The sequence below is a fragment of the Cornus florida genome, unplaced genomic scaffold (genome assembly GCF_030987335.1).
Source record: "Cornus florida cultivar Cherokee Brave unplaced genomic scaffold, ASM3098733v1 CherokeeBrave_3.0.0_Hap2_Chr02, whole genome shotgun sequence".
Taxonomy (NCBI): Eukaryota; Viridiplantae; Streptophyta; class Magnoliopsida; order Cornales; family Cornaceae; genus Cornus; species Cornus florida.
In genome coordinates, this window is record NW_026775572.1 from 38080830 (window position 1) to 38097582 (window position 16753).

Sequence of the window (16753 nt, forward strand, 5' to 3'; positions counted from 1 at the left end):
TCAATAATCATGTTGCAATCCTATTTTAGAAAACGTAGTACATAGGACTATAAAATAATTTTTATTATTTAAATATATATGTAAAAATTCCAATAATTTTCCACTTGGTCCATGCACTCTAAGTTTTATAAAATGACACTATGGATTGTAACACACTTTATAAAAGTCGAGTGGCCACTCATTTTTATTTAGAAAACACAATTATCGAAATTGATGGATTGAAACTTTAGAACACTCTCCTCCATAAATTTTCTCAATAGTGGATCATAAATGCGTAGACAAGTAATATATTAGTCTAAACAGTTCCATGGTCTCAAAACTGATTCCATCTAGGATTCAAGTAAATATAGTGGTTATACTGTATTTCATGAGATGTGCAAACTGCATGGGGTCTAAACGCACACCTCACTATCAGTCCTGCTTCATACCATCGCGGTATGTCACCTGAACATATTACAGCAAACCACCAACCTTCTGTTCAGTGTGAGGGTTTACCGATATGGAGCCAATCCCATATCTAGCCCAAGCTATCCATTCTACTTCATACCATCGCGGTATGTCACTTGAACATATTAAAGCAAACCGCCAACCTTCTGTTCAGTGTGAGGGTTTACCGATATGGAGCCAATCCCAAATCTAGCCCAAGTTATCCTCATGGAGTGTGAAAAAACTCCCACATGCAAAATTTAATATTTATGTTTGGATTTACTAATGTGGTGTCAATCTCACATCTAATCCAAACAAGCTCATGAGTGAAATACCACTCCTAGACAAATCTTATATTTGGATTTACCGATATGACGTCAATCTCATATCTAGCCCAAACAATCGTATGAGTGAATTAGCACTCTCAGACAACCTTTAATAATTATTTTGGATTTATCGATGTGGTGCTAATCTCACATCTAACCCAAACAACCTCATGAGTGAAATATCACTCCAGGCAAACATAATAGCACGTGCATAAACCATATATATCAAGATAATAATAATTATGCATCATAACTTTATTTTGGATGCAAATAACTGTCAGCATAAGGCGTAAACTGGAGGAAAAATAACTGTTACTACAAGGCGTAAAGAAACTAACTATAATATAGCTTATACAAAAGAAATACAAGACATCATACCATAATGACTCTCGAACACCTATCCGAATCACGTGCTCTTTAAATACTTTATTATCTTCGGCTGAAGACTTTAGTAAAAGGACTTGCAACAATCTTTCTGTAACCATATAGGAAAATCTTAATGACACTTCAACCTTAACCTTCTCATGCTTGAAAATGTACTTTATGTCAATGGGCTTACTACGCTTGATAACCCTTAAATTGTTCCATATACTTAATTAATATAAGCCTTTAGAGAAAGTCCAAGTATTCCTGTAGTGTGTTCTCTATGAATCCTAATGCCAAGGACATACTTTGCATACTCATATCCTTCATGTCAATTCTTTACATAAAATTCTTAATATCATGTATCACATGAATGTTATTGCTACCTTGCAAAATATCAACAAATAGGACAAGGAAAACAAAATGACTCCCACTGAACTTAAGGTATATGCATTTATCCATAACATTCTCTTTGAACTTACAATTAGTAACCATTGTATTAAAATTTTGGATACTACTGTTCTAAAACTTATTTAAGCCATAAATGAGTGATAATGAAAGAATGACTCTTAAAGAGTTCTTTAATGAAACCGGAAAATAATTTCAAAGAAAACAACACTTCACTTTTGCTTAAGCACTTGACCACCAATTTTGTCTTATATCCACCAGACACCTCAAAATCACCAACTATAGTATACTTCCAAGCTCTATAAGATCTCCTAAGCTAAACTAGCTTAGGAACTAGAATGGAAACTAAAAGAAAGGCCTACAAAGAAGAAATAACTAAATGAGTGGGAATAATTGAAAGAGTGGGAATTAGAGCTTTAACTGAAACCACTATAGAAAGTGGAATAAAGCTTGAAATAAATAGAATAGATGCTGAAAATACTTTTCTGTAAAAGAATCTACAATATCTTAAACTCTCACTGGATTCGCCACTCTCATTAAATATGCATGACATATTTCAATAATCTCTATAGGTCTACAGAACAGTAAAATCTCGAATTCTTTAATCTTTCAAGATGTCTAATAAAATAATCATTGGTAATGTGAGTATTAAGCTCCTTAATATCTGCATTATATAACTCTGTCTCTATAAGACATCCCCACGCTTTCTTTTCTGTAACTTTATTTTGCCCAGGAGAACTAGGAATGGTGTACTGTGGCACAATGCCCTACTCTTTAAGTATATACTGAAAGTACTACAATTTACACCCTCCTTACCATTTTCCCAATAAAACTCATCACCTTAGTCCGATTTTAAAACCATAATCTTTATACCAACTACTTTCAACTTTAGTCTAGAAGTTTTTACACACATCAAGTGTTTCGGACTTCTGGTGGATTAAGTATACAATCATACATTGAGAACCCATCAATGAAGACAATGAAATACCTTTGTCGCTACAATAAAAATGAACCACAAATGTCGGTATAAATATAGTCCAAAAAACCAAATGATCGACTAGCCTCAAAATTGCGTTTCTTAGCATATATCCTTTGACACAACCAACGCATAAAATTTGTGGCAGCCTAATAATCGCATCCTTGACTATGCGTTCAAGTCTCTTTGGAGAGACATTCCCCAATATCCTATGTATAGCATAAATGAATCCCTTCTAAGCAAATCACAATTTTATTCGGAAGGTATCGAGTCTATAGAAAAACAAAAAACAAGTAGGATCACACCCGAATCCATCCACCATGTCTATACCTATACTTTTACCAGGTTAGGCTCAACTATTAACATAAGAATTTTCTTTTCCTACTTTGGTTTTCTTTTCCACCACAATAACCTTTTCTTTTGATGTCTTTTTATTTCTACAGAACTAACATTTATCATTCTATGATCAATGTCTTTTCATGTATTGTTCTGCCTTACTTTATTAGCCTTACACACTTTCTTGCCGCCTAGTTTCTTCTTGAAACTATTCTTACTATCACCGCAAGATAAGCTGACTTAGTTTTAACACCCTTGAGTCGTTTCCATTCAATAACACAAAATGCTAACAGCTGGTTAATGCCACATTTAACTTCTTGTGAATTATAATTCATCTTGAAAAGCTGGAAAAACCTAAGCAGAGAATAGATCACCATGTGGACTAATTAACTTATTAGAAAATATGATTCTCTACTACCTCAGATCATTAACCAGCTTGCACATCTTATAGATGTACTCCTTCACTGAATCATTACCATCATATCTCACTAACATAATCTATGTCAGATAATAGTATTGTAGTTACTTCTTAATACCCATTAATTCTTTCTTGATCAAATCAAGAAGCTCCTTGGCAGTATCAAAACTAGAATACCACCCTGAATAATATCACCAATAGAAGTATAAATTAATCTAATGGCATGGTAGTACCTGTAGTTCACTTAAAACATGCAACAACTTTTCTACCTAAGAAGACAATGCACTGGGCATATGGGTTTTTTTCCAAAACAACAGACACGTAGTCCAAGAAATCCAATATAATATCAAAACCTGTCTTCTAGGCAATATAATTTTAACCATTCAATGGTTCAATCCCTATGAGATATCTTTAAATTACAGAAGCGTCTGTAACCTGAATAAATGTTATATTGAATAACATCACATAAACAACATATAGTAATATATCTCAGCTTTAGGGATTATAACTTTAATTCGTGCTTAGGTTTTAAGTCGAATTTATCAGGGTGTTTTACTATGTGCAAAACCATCCACCCCGCGGGAACAAATAAAATGCCATCTAAAAATCACCTTTTGGCAGAATTTTAGATTTTATTTTACCCCCAAACCTGCGATCAAATTGCACATAGACCTATTTGATTATACTTGAATTATTGCTAAACACTTCCACTACCTTTTGGCAAGAGGGTTATTTACTTATAATCCAAGTACTTTCAAATATTCTACTCACTTATCCCACACCATTCATCACCTTTTAGCAGAACTAATGCCTTCATGTAGGTAAATGCACTATGAGACCTCAATAAGACCAATGTCATAAAATGTTAAAATAATAACCTCCGTGAGCGTGTCACCTTTTGGCAGACATCACCCACTTTGGCTACCACATTTGAAACGGTCACTTTACCGGTCTTTCTAAGCCCCAAGGAAGAACCTAAACTGCAGAAGTTCCATTTATTTAAGTTCAACAATTTCTTTATAATGCACATAAACTAAACCCAAATATTATGGAACATTTGATTTCACCGTAATATAAATGGCTTTAACACAAATAAAATAAAGCCCCCTCATACTTCTTAAGAAATTACAGTGAACAATATAATAATAACATGCACATCAATTGAGATTTAAAATCTCAATTCTTTATATACTTTAATTAAAATAAAATAATAATAAAAACTTTGATGCATGTATATTATATATCCAATGAACAATTTAAAGTACTTAAATCTTTAAATCAATTGGATAAAAAATACTTGCGTATGGCACATAAATCCCTATAAGTTTTTCAACTTAAAATTGTGCAAATATCATGAATTACTTAATAAAACACTGGGTAGGGTGTGACCAAATAGCCACACAACCTCATGTCCCACTCAAAGGTCACTGATACATGTAATATAACATGAATAAAAATTCTCAACCTGACATCAACTAGGCAAAAAACCAAATCACATTTTAATACCTTGCTGACCATTAATGCATTTGATGCGTGTATGTATAAACACATTCAAATAAACAAGTCCACTTTAAATTCATGAAAGTAGAAACTTTATTTTTTTTATTTTTTATTTTTATTGTTAATCACACTGTACTGTACATTCAATCTTACATATATATATATATATATATATATATATATATATATATATATATTCACTATATATATATCAAAACATATATATTCACTATACAAAGGCTTTCTTACAAAACTAATTAGTCAAGCACCTTGGCAAAAGACATGAAAATATTTACATCACTTTATATTTCTGACCCATGAATATACCTTATCTTTAGAAGTTCCATTTAAAATTATATATATAGCACACCCATGAGGTCATGCAATTTCGTCACCATTATATGGAATTTCTATCAATAAGTCAGTGAGCAATTTAATAAATAATATATGAAATTACTACCTCATATATATAGAATAATTTAAAGAAATAATTAAATATTATCACTCTATACTGTACATTATTACAATCAAATTTATTGATTTTGTTTATGATTCGGTGTGCACACAATATAGCAATATATAAAGAAAACAATCTATATATATATATAAAGCATTTGTTCCTTTTATAACATGGAATTATTATTGACTTTTCAAATCAAATTGTAAATCTCGCACTCAAATCAAAGAATAAAAGGAATCATTAGAATTGTACACACACACATATATATATATATATATATATATGTATCTCGTTCTGCGTGCTTTGAATAACAACAGGAAACAATTGATTCGTGTATACTGATACCAATTGTTGGTTTCTCAAACAACAATTATAATATACAATAAAATCATACACGAATATCTGGAAAGCAAACAAAACTAATCCAAACAGTACAAAAACTCATGTACACAGTGTACAATCAATTTATTTATTTATCCTATCATTAATTTAAATAATATATAATGTGAATTCAATTCAATGATCTTGATATCTACAAACCCTAACCTTGCTCTGATACCAATTGTTGGGTTTTAAATAAATAATCCACAGGTAGAAATCAAGAATATTACAATTAATTAAATAGAGAATTTAGGTTCATACCTGATTAATGATTAAATCCCAAATACCTTTAGAATATCCATATAATCCTTTGTGAATTCCTGCAAAACATTAGAGCGCTTTACCCTCTTCTGAGAGTTGTCGATATGATAGGTCTAAATAAGGGTTTTAAAACCCTTATATATATAACAACAACAAGGGGGGACGGCTTCTCTACAAATAAGCATACCTAAGTCTCCCTTCCTATCATGGAAACTTAGATATCAATGGTTAGAAATAAATCACACAAAATAAGTTGAAAAACCATAATCCAACGATATAAAACCATACTCCCAATTAGACCACCAAATTGGAAAGTACAACCTAATCCATCAAGTATCAATAATCACGTTGCAATCCTATTTTAGAACACGTAGTACATAGGACTATAAAATAATTTTTATTATTTAAATATATATGTAAAAATTCCAACAATTACTGGTATTTTATATTTATAATATTTTGTGAGACTCTGATTGCCAGAATGTATGGGTAATATGCAACATGTAACATGTATAGTTGAGGAGTTAATATGCTCCACGAAAAAAAAAAAAAAAAAGTCCAGGGTCATCTTGTAATCTTTCCATAGTTCAAGGAATTTTATTTTTATTTTTTATTTTTATTTTTTATATGGATATTGTGAAGCATAAAAAAAGTACTGAACGAGGAATTTTTCATTACAAATTTTAACAATTATGTATTAATTACAAATTTCTTTCTGATAAAAAAAAATAATAATAAAATAAAATAAAATAAACCTGTAGTAACAAAATTTGCTACAACTTGAAACTTTTTTAACAGAGCAAAGCCCTTTGATCTTCTATCAGTCAATCTCGTGCAATAAATTCAGTTGATTTTAGTATAATTTTAGAACAAAAACAAAACCCCAAAATAGTAAAGAAAACATTGGAAGATGAGAGAGAAAGAGAGAAATTATAAAGAGATTTAGAGAGAGCTGTTGATGCCAAAAATCTACACGTTCCGAAGTTGGTGGCGATTCTTGCAAAAAAGAGAAGTGATGACCGGCGTGGTGCCGGTCAGGTGCACTCCGACGGTCAAATTAGTACTTGACGATCTAATATCCGATAAGGGTTACATATAAAATTTATGGCGTACCTTTTTAGGTTGACTGATCATTTCTTTTATAGAAGCATTAATGGTAGTAGTTGTTGAAGCGAGATTCTCCCTAATCCAAGATGATATTGTTTCCTTCTTACAGGAATGGTAACTGTCGTTACACATGGTAACCAAAGATTTTTTATAATTCCATAGAGATTTTAGGGAGGATAAATCCCTTACCCTTATCTTATTTTGACTTTGAGTCACTTATTATTTTTATCCTCATCAGTTGCCCCCCATTCTCGTGCTTGCTTGTCAAGCATCGAGAATGTGAAAATGTTTTTTGACCGATATCTCTTTGGCAAAAATCATTCTCTTTTTAGGTTAACCCTTGTTGGGTGACCTCTTTTTGGTTGACCTCTCTTACTCCTTTAATAAGGAAGCAGATTTGTCCGAACTTCATGAGCTAAGGGAGTAGGCTTTCTTAAGTTGAATAAGCTTACCTTTTAAAAAGGGAAGTATATTTACGAGCTTTACTCAGCTCGCCCGTTAAAAAGGAAAATATATTTTACGAGCTTTACTCAGCTCACCCTTTAAAAAGGGAAGTATATTTTACGAGCTTCACTTAGTTCACTCTTTAAAAAGGGAAGTATATCTTACAAGTTGATTTTGACCCCTTTTAATATGGAGGACAACAATTACGAGCTTCATTCAGCTCGGGACCTTATAGTATAGGGCACTTTTATATCAATCCCTTATAATACGTTCAACTCGCCCTTTAAAAAGGGAGTAGGTTCTCCAAGCTTCATGAACTTATCCTTTTAATATGGAAGGTTCATCCTCGTGATTTTCATCACCTCATCTTTTTAATAAAAAAGACTAATTTTCTGTAATTGCGTGAACTCATCTATTTGATAAGGAAGACTGATTTTCCAGAGCTTCGTAAGCTCGTATCTTTAATAAGAGAGGTTAATTTCTGCCCCCATTCTTAAGCTTGCCTCTCACGCGCAAGGAACACTAATGTTCTCTTTTTATTTGCAAAGTTAGCAAAGCAAAAATAGAGGAACAGATATACAGTTTGAACGGATAATATATATATATATATATATATATATATATATATATATATATATATATATCAGAATTGATACAACTAAGGCAAAGGCAAAAACTTATCATTGAGCATCATAGGACCAAAATCATCTATGGAGCTAGCGATTGTTCTCTAAAATAAGAGAGTGTAATCATGCTCTTTTTTTATTTATTTATTTTATGACTACTCACTCAAACAAAGTATGAGTTAGAGAATTTAAAATAAAGTCGCAATAACAAAGTCATTATGATGTGGTTTGTACCCACTCATATGACACCAAACAAAGAATTTGCATTTAAGAAAATTTAGATATAAAATGATTATGACCATTCAACATTGTCCTGGACACATTTTTTTTTTTTTTTTGTGAATAGAACCCACGGATACTATTCCCGCGGGTACTATTTATGTGAACAGTAGTCACATTTTTTTTTTTTGTTTTGTTTTTTTTTTTTTTTGTGATGGATTAATTAAGAAATTAATAAAAATCCAATCTATGATTTTTTGGATACCAACGTTAAATCTATGATTTTTTGGATGATAGTGCAGACCAAAAAATCTAATCTTACTCTATGTGTTTGGTCTTGATAGATTATACCAAACAGAATCATAAAGATTTATGTAGCATAATTGCATCATGTGTGAAAATATATATACATATATAATATTGATATATATATATATATATATATATATATAATTTTTAATAAAGATTTAACTGTAAAAGTTAAGTTGGAAAACTTATCTGATTAGAGACCCATCCCCACGTTGTGTCTGGAAAGGAAAACATCAAATGGAAAAACTTCTACGATTGATGTCGACTGGGAGAGATAGGGTACTCTCTTTGATTGGATTGCTTGTCTGCAACTATCGATACCATCAATTGGAAAGAGATTTAGTCCACTGCTTCTTCAGGAATTCAGTAAGTATCATGCAACCATAATAATATGTCAAGTAGGAGCTACTAAGAAGAAATCAAGGGCGGGTCCCAGTTGTCAACAAGAAGATGAAAAGCAATGGATCATATAAGCGTCATCCTCTATTATTCACTTATATTGATATGCTCGTGTTGTTGTCTTGTGAACAAGAGCGGGCTCACTGACTTCTTTTTGTGTGATAAATAGAATGAATTCTTTCGAGGTACGGAGTAGTTGGCTTGACGTGAAAGCCTGCTGCCCATGTTAGGAGGATAGCCCAATGCGTTGTCTGAAACAGTGGTGACTGATTCAATGCTTCAAGCCCTTGAGATAGAGCTTCCTCTGCCTCCAGATAGTTGGTTTTAGATGGCGATGGTGATAGAGACTTCTTTGGGGGAAATATAAGGAATTTTTGGATCATAATTTCTTTATGGGACTAACACATGTTTCCCACAGACGGCGCCAACTGTTGATGCCAAAAATCTACACGTTCCGGAGTTGGTGGCGATTCCTGCAAAACAAGTGAAGTGATAACCGGCGTGGTGCCGGCCGGGTGCACTCCAACGATCAAATTAGTACTTGACGATCTAATATCCGATAAGGATTACATATAAAATTTATGGCGTACCTTTTTAGGTTGACTGATCATTTCTTTTATAGAAGCATTGATGGTAGTAGTTGTTGAAGCGAGATTCTCCCTAATCCAAGATGATATCGTTTCCTTCTTACAGGAATGGTAACTGTCGTTACACATGGTAACCAAAGATTTTTTATAATTCCATAGAGATTTTAGGGAGGATAAATCCCTTACCCTTATCTTATTTTAACTTTGAGTTGCCTATTATTTTTATCCTCATTAAGAGCTAAGGAGAAAAAAACTCAACTGTTGAAGATCGCCAGCCTGTTTGTTGTGGCTTGTGGATTGAAGAGACCACAAACCTTTGATAACTTGAGAGTTGAGAGGACTCAAGAGTAATGATATTTGCAGTAGGCAGTAGGCTAGACACTTGATCAAACACAGACTTAGACCTGACAGGAGAGATATGGAAGGGTTCTGGAGTTTCTTGAATCACGAGCTAAGCTTGCTTGGGAAGCTAAATAGAAAATGATTTTAAAGGAGTAGTTTGAAGATATTTTGTCATTCACTCTTTTTACAATACATTTAATGGCACATTTTTTATCTTCTAAAGTAAAAAGAGATGGTTTTGGTTCCTGTAAAAACAAAAAGTGAGGGCCCATTTCGCATGTGTTTTGGTTTAAGCGTTTTATTTTTGACTGAAACAGAAACAATATTTTTGCTGTAGGAGTGTTTTAGATAAAAATCGAAAGCATGTTTGAGAATGATATTTTACTGTGAAAATGTCAGAAACAAAACATGTTTGGTAGGTCACGCGTTTCAAGAATTTTGAAAACAAAATATGTTTGGTCACTCCAACTGTTGCCCAAAAAAAAAAAAAAAAAAAAAACAGAAACAAAAAACATGTTGGTTATCATTGTTTTTAATTTGTTTTTATAAATTTTAAGTATATTTAGAAATTTATTTCTATATAAATAATCATCATATTTTTGATAGATATAAAGAAATTTGAACACACAAATATTTGGTCTATAACGGTTCTCATTACCATAAGAGTCAACATTTGTAACTTTTTTTTTATCCAAACTTGAATTCAATGTCACGTTTTATGCAATGGTAAATTTATATAAATAGTCATTAAATTTTATAATTTATTTACAAAAATGTCTAGAAAATACATTTTAATAATTCAAATATTATCAATATTTTTTCATATATAACTATATAATAAGTGGCTCTAAAAGCCCTAAAAAAATTTGCAATAACCTATTTACAAGTTATTTGCAATAACCTACTTCAATTTTATTATTCTATTACCTGTATAGTCCAACACATTCAAAATAAAAACAAATCCAACTGCAAGCATAAGTGGAATAGAGTGTATATCATTTACAAGTGCTTAAATATTCAACCAACAAATTAAACAAGTTTAAGTTTTACATAAAATGTTTGGAACAAAGCAGTAACAATACTTAGTTGGGACTAAAAATTGATACTATGTTCATAAAGTAGATGACAATGGCAACGACACATCATTTTCATAGCAGCACAAGTCACCTTCAAGAAAGCATCAACACACTTCATTTCTACAATGGTAACATTTAAGTTGAAATATATTAATAATAATAGTAACAATAAATAGTAACAACAAAAATGATATATATTACATATATAAATATTACAAGCCCACAATAGCAACAAATATATTACATATAAAAGAAAAAACATACCATCACTTTCAAGAGGATCAAGAGTGCCCAAGAGAATTCCAGATTCGGTTAGCAATAGTATTATGCAACTGATCCATTTCTCGAAGCTGAGCTGGGGGTACATGCTCAACAATCTCATCGTCTTCACCATCACTTTGAGGAGGGAAATAAAATAGTCTCTGTGATGCCATAAGGAAAGAAAACAAAATTAAAAATTAAAAAAATGAAATACAGCTAACCAAAACATTGATTTAAAGACATCTTCCAAGGGAGTGGGTGTTCTTGGCAAGAAATCATCCTGGGTAAGATTAAGTTGGCATGGTCAGTTCATTACATCGGAGTAACTCTACCAAATTTATATACTGATGGTGAAATGTAGGTATTTTCAAGACATAAACAGCATATCAGCAAGGTCAAATAAGTTTTTTTCTATCATATGTGCATACACTCTCTCTTGCTTTCTCTTAAATAGTTACTCAATAATATTAATCAATTATTCAATAAAATATGCTTAATAATCATCACTTTCCACCAAATTATATATCTATTAGTTGCTTAACAACCATTGATGCAACAGTTAAAATCAGCTTAACAAACCAAACACAACTCATTGACCACAGGACCACAGACCATAGCTTTTCTTGAACAAGAGATCTAACGGATGGACGTTTTCCTAAAGCTAACATAGTTAGGTTAAATGCAAAAATATTGGAACTAACTTTTTCTTTTTATTTTGTATGTAAATGAATATGTTAATTTATATAAGTGCTAGACTAATTAGCGAATGTACAAAAAAAAATATATAAAAAAAAAATAAAAATAAATAAATAAATATTGGTTAAAAAAAAGCCTCAACATTCATATTATCCAAAATTATGAAGTACGCAGAACATATGAATTATCCTGAACATTTAAAGAGTTGAAATACATAAACCCCTTCAACATAGAGAATAAAACTCAGACAAGAATCTTAATGAGACACATTATTGATAATCTATTTTCAAACCGAGATGGTTCGTGCTACTGCACATGTATAATTACCAAGAAATCATCCAACCACATGAACTCATTTCCTTGAACTTCTTGAGGTTCACAACTGTATTTTGAGGTTACTAAACAACCTCCTAAGAAGCCTATTAAATGAAAGAAGCTAGCAATCCCAAATTGAGATCACATACCCACTTCCAAAATCATGCATAATGAGCAAGAATACATATATATACACCCACGTATATAGGATAGGGAGAGGGGGAACAACGGATCCAATCATCGCACTCAGAAATATGGAATACATAATGACTCCTCAAAATCAACATATCCAACATTGCAATATGTTACAAATACACAATGAATTTTATCAGGAACCAGAAGCAATTGAATCAAACAACTCAAAAATATACATTTACAAGCAAATATAAACAGAATAAAACCAATTTCATAATAACTTCTCATTTGATTGATTCAAACAAACTGAAACCAGAAAAACCAAATCAAATTGGGGGCATTCAAATTCCTCACCTGAAAGATCACAGAGTCTATAACATCGGCATACTTCATAGCTAAATTGAACGATGCACAATCGCATAACACTGCACATGACTCCTCGAAACCCCACCGAGCAGGTCATCATGGTTCACCACGATCATCGTCAAGAAGGCGGCGACACCAGACCCCAAAGAATGTCCTGCAAAAATCATCTTATACGACGACCCATTTTCGAGCCACAATTGCGTCAGATTCTCTGATTCCTACCTTGTTCTTCGACAAAGACAACAAAAGAGCAAAGATCGGTGGTCGATTTGGTGGATTTCAGCAATAAGCACACACAGCAGAGTCGCCACAAAATTGCCTCCGCTCGAGCTCTCTAGAAAACCCTATAAAATGATTGAAATGTTTTAAGCGTGGTTTATATACGTGTTGCAAGTCTAGTTTAAGTGAGTGTTTTTACTTCCTCCGCTACAGTGATTATTTGGGCCAACAGTACCAAAAACACAGTAAAACACCAAAATGGTGTTTCAACTTTTGGCCCAAAAATTGAATCTGTTTTGACACTATTGACAACAAAGCAAACCGAACCAAACATGTTTTGGGCTAAAAAATTACTACTGTAGCAAGCCTGCAACAAAAACACATGAAGTAAAGCAGATACCAAACAAGGCCTGAATGCGTGAGTACTTATTATGGGGTAAAAAAAAAACCTAATACATGATAGTCTTGCTTTGTTTTCATATATTCTGAACGTTACTTAATTACTTTCTCTGTTTTAAAATAAGTATTATACTTTTTTTTTTTTTTTTTTTTTTTTTTACTATTTTCCAAAATAATTATTTACTTTTCTTTTTCAAACAATATATTTCACATCTTTTCATATATGTCCTTTGAGTTTTAAATTTCAAACTTGAATATTCAAAACTTAAAAGGACAATTTACTAACTTTTCAAGATCCCACATGTTTCCTTAAAAATTACTACTCCCCAAGACACTTAAATTGGGACGGATAGAGGGGTGTAGTAATTTTTTCTAAATAATTTTGCTAAAAAATTGATTGAATATAAATGATCTAAGAAAAAATATTTATTTTAAATGATAGGAGTATATTAAAATAATTTAATAACCTTTTTTTTTTCCTTGCATTCTGCGTCTTATATCCACATGGACCACATGTCATCTATCATTAATTCTTGGGTTAATTTCACTAACACCCCCTCAGGTTTGGCTAAATATCACCCTCAAATATCTTTTGAAAATAACTATCACTCACATCACAAACTTTTGCTCCATTTTTCACTAAGGGCTAGTTTGGTGTGGTGGAATGGAATACAAAGAAAATGGAATGGAATGGTTTTTATTCCATTCTTGTGTTTGGTGCCTAATTTTAAATTTGGAATCGTCATTCTCCACCAATCTTGGAGAATGGTTATTCCATCAAAATCATTCCACCTTCTCATAAAAGGAATAACCATTTCATTCCTACTTTAAAAAAATACAAACTAAATAAAATATTAAAAAATAAAACCTAACAAATTATAAACCCACGCCGGCATCATCATCTCCTCCATCGATGGTGAAACATATAAGAACACACAACCCAACCCAACCCAACCCATTGTCTAACAGACATAATATTGATCTTGAACTTCAAAGTGATGGACCAAGACGCAACAAAAAATCAAAAGTAGATCTGAGTGAAGTAAACAGTGAATAAGACCCAAAAGCACTGAAGCTTTTTCGTGATTCTCTTATTGATTTTGTGAAAGAATTACTGAAACCAACTTGGGAAGAAGGTCGTTTGGTCGCCGTTGTGGAGCTTCACCGCCAGCAAACACTGCAACTTCATTTGACTGGATTGTAAGCTTCACCGATGAAGTTTGTAAAGGAGCTTGGATCACTGTCGTTCGTCGCCGCCGATCAAATCGGATCCGTCATCACCCTTATTCGATCGCTTCCTTCCCCTCATTGCATTTTCTCGTCCAATCTCCAACACCTCACTTGCCCAGTTTCTTTCTTCTCTCTACTTTTTCTTTAACTTTTGCCCTAATTTCATTCTTACAGACCTCTTTCTAACCATTGGATTGGAAAAAATTTGATGTTAATTTTTTTATTAATGATAAAGGTAATTTGGAGAAAACAATATAAACGATGATAAAGGTAAAACAATATAAATTCATTTCATTTCAATTTTTAGTCCAACCAAATAAGTAAATGGAAATCATTATTTTATTTTTAACATTCCGTGTTTGCAACCAAACAAGAGAATGGGAATCATCATTCCCATTCCATTGCATTCCTAGCTTCATTCCCATTCCATTCCATTCCATTTCATTCTTACACACCAAACTAGCCTTAACACCCCAACCGTTAGTTGAACAGTTCTGACACGATGTAAAATGACTTAATCACCTTTTGAATTTGTTAAACCAATCTTTTAGCTTAAAAAATTAGATTAAAAGACTAAAATACCCCTAGAAAGTTGTAAATTTATAAATTTTATATATATATATATATACACAGAGACATATGCTATATATATACACAGAAATATATATATATATATATATATATATATATATATATATACCCATTACATACACAGAGACATGCCTATGCTTTCCATTAGCTTTTCCCTTTTCCACCATCGCGTCTCGTCACCTCGTAAGCCCATTCTTACTTAAATGGGTACTATACCAGACTTGTGCTGGTAAGCACCCGAGCATACCTTAAGCGGTTTGGAGAGAATATCCTTTGCACTGATTCCACATCTGCGATTTCAGAGCATAGCATCAATATATGATAAATGAGTTGAAGATCTATCAATGTGATCTCTTTTATTCACTATCACCCAGAATTGGAACAGACTAATGATGGACATTAACGAAGATACTTATCTTATAAAGGGATGGGCACACTATGGCTAATGCGCGAATACCTAGATGATGGAATTACAGCTTTACATGATATGGTCGGTTCCTTTGTTGTCACTGTAGCTTCTTTGCTTGGTAAGAAAGAAAGTTACATCCCATTAATTAGTATGGAGTAAGGGGTCACGACGGGGAGCCCGAAAGTCATGGTATATATATGAAACTCAGAACGCGATTGATATATACTATATTCTCCTTAACACGGCTCGAGACCAGAAGAGAGGATATACGAATAGGGGGATTGACGACCGTAGATGGTGAATGGTGAGATGAAGAGAGGATGGGACTGGCCAGAGCATTGTAGAAGAAGCTGGAGAGATGAGGGTCGGGGCTGAACGGAGAGCTGATATAAGGTGGGTGTAGGGGTATAATTGTCATTTAAACAACTTGATATTTTGAAATAAATGGAATTAAAAAATTAGGGACAAAGTTATCTTTTCCAATACTTTTAACGGAGGTTTTAACGGAAAATTAAAAATGGACTTAAATGATAGTTATTTTCGAAAGATGTTTGAGGGTGAAAAATGGCCAAATCTGAGGGGTGGTGAGTGAAATTATCTCTTAATTCTTAACCCATTTCATTAACACAAACATATACAATACCATATATCTTGTTATAATATTGCAGTATATTAGCTTGTTCCTGGGCCATTTCGCATAGTTTTTATTTCTGTTTTTTATACCAAAAGAAGAAGAAGTAGAAGTCATCACTTTTATTCGACTTATGTGTTAGTGTTTGGGAACTACATTGTAGAAGAGTTTTTAATGCTATAGCAAAAAACTTACTAAAGCTGTTCTAGTACTAACATAACTATTTTGACCTTCATTCAATTTATCAAATTTATCTGTAACAAGCCATATCTAATAATAATAATAATAATAATAGTAATAAATAATAATAATAAAAGATTGCAAAAATTATTTTGCGTTTTAAGAAATTTAGTAACAGTGTTTCAATATGTAATTAAAAAATCAGTCAAATGAGCATTTGAACCATGTAAACCAATGAAACAAGTCCAAAACAATGGTCTACATAACAAAATTAAGTTATTTTTTTACCATATAAACCATTTTTAGTAAGTTATTTTTTTCACATGTTAATGCCCATAAAATGATCTAAATAACAAA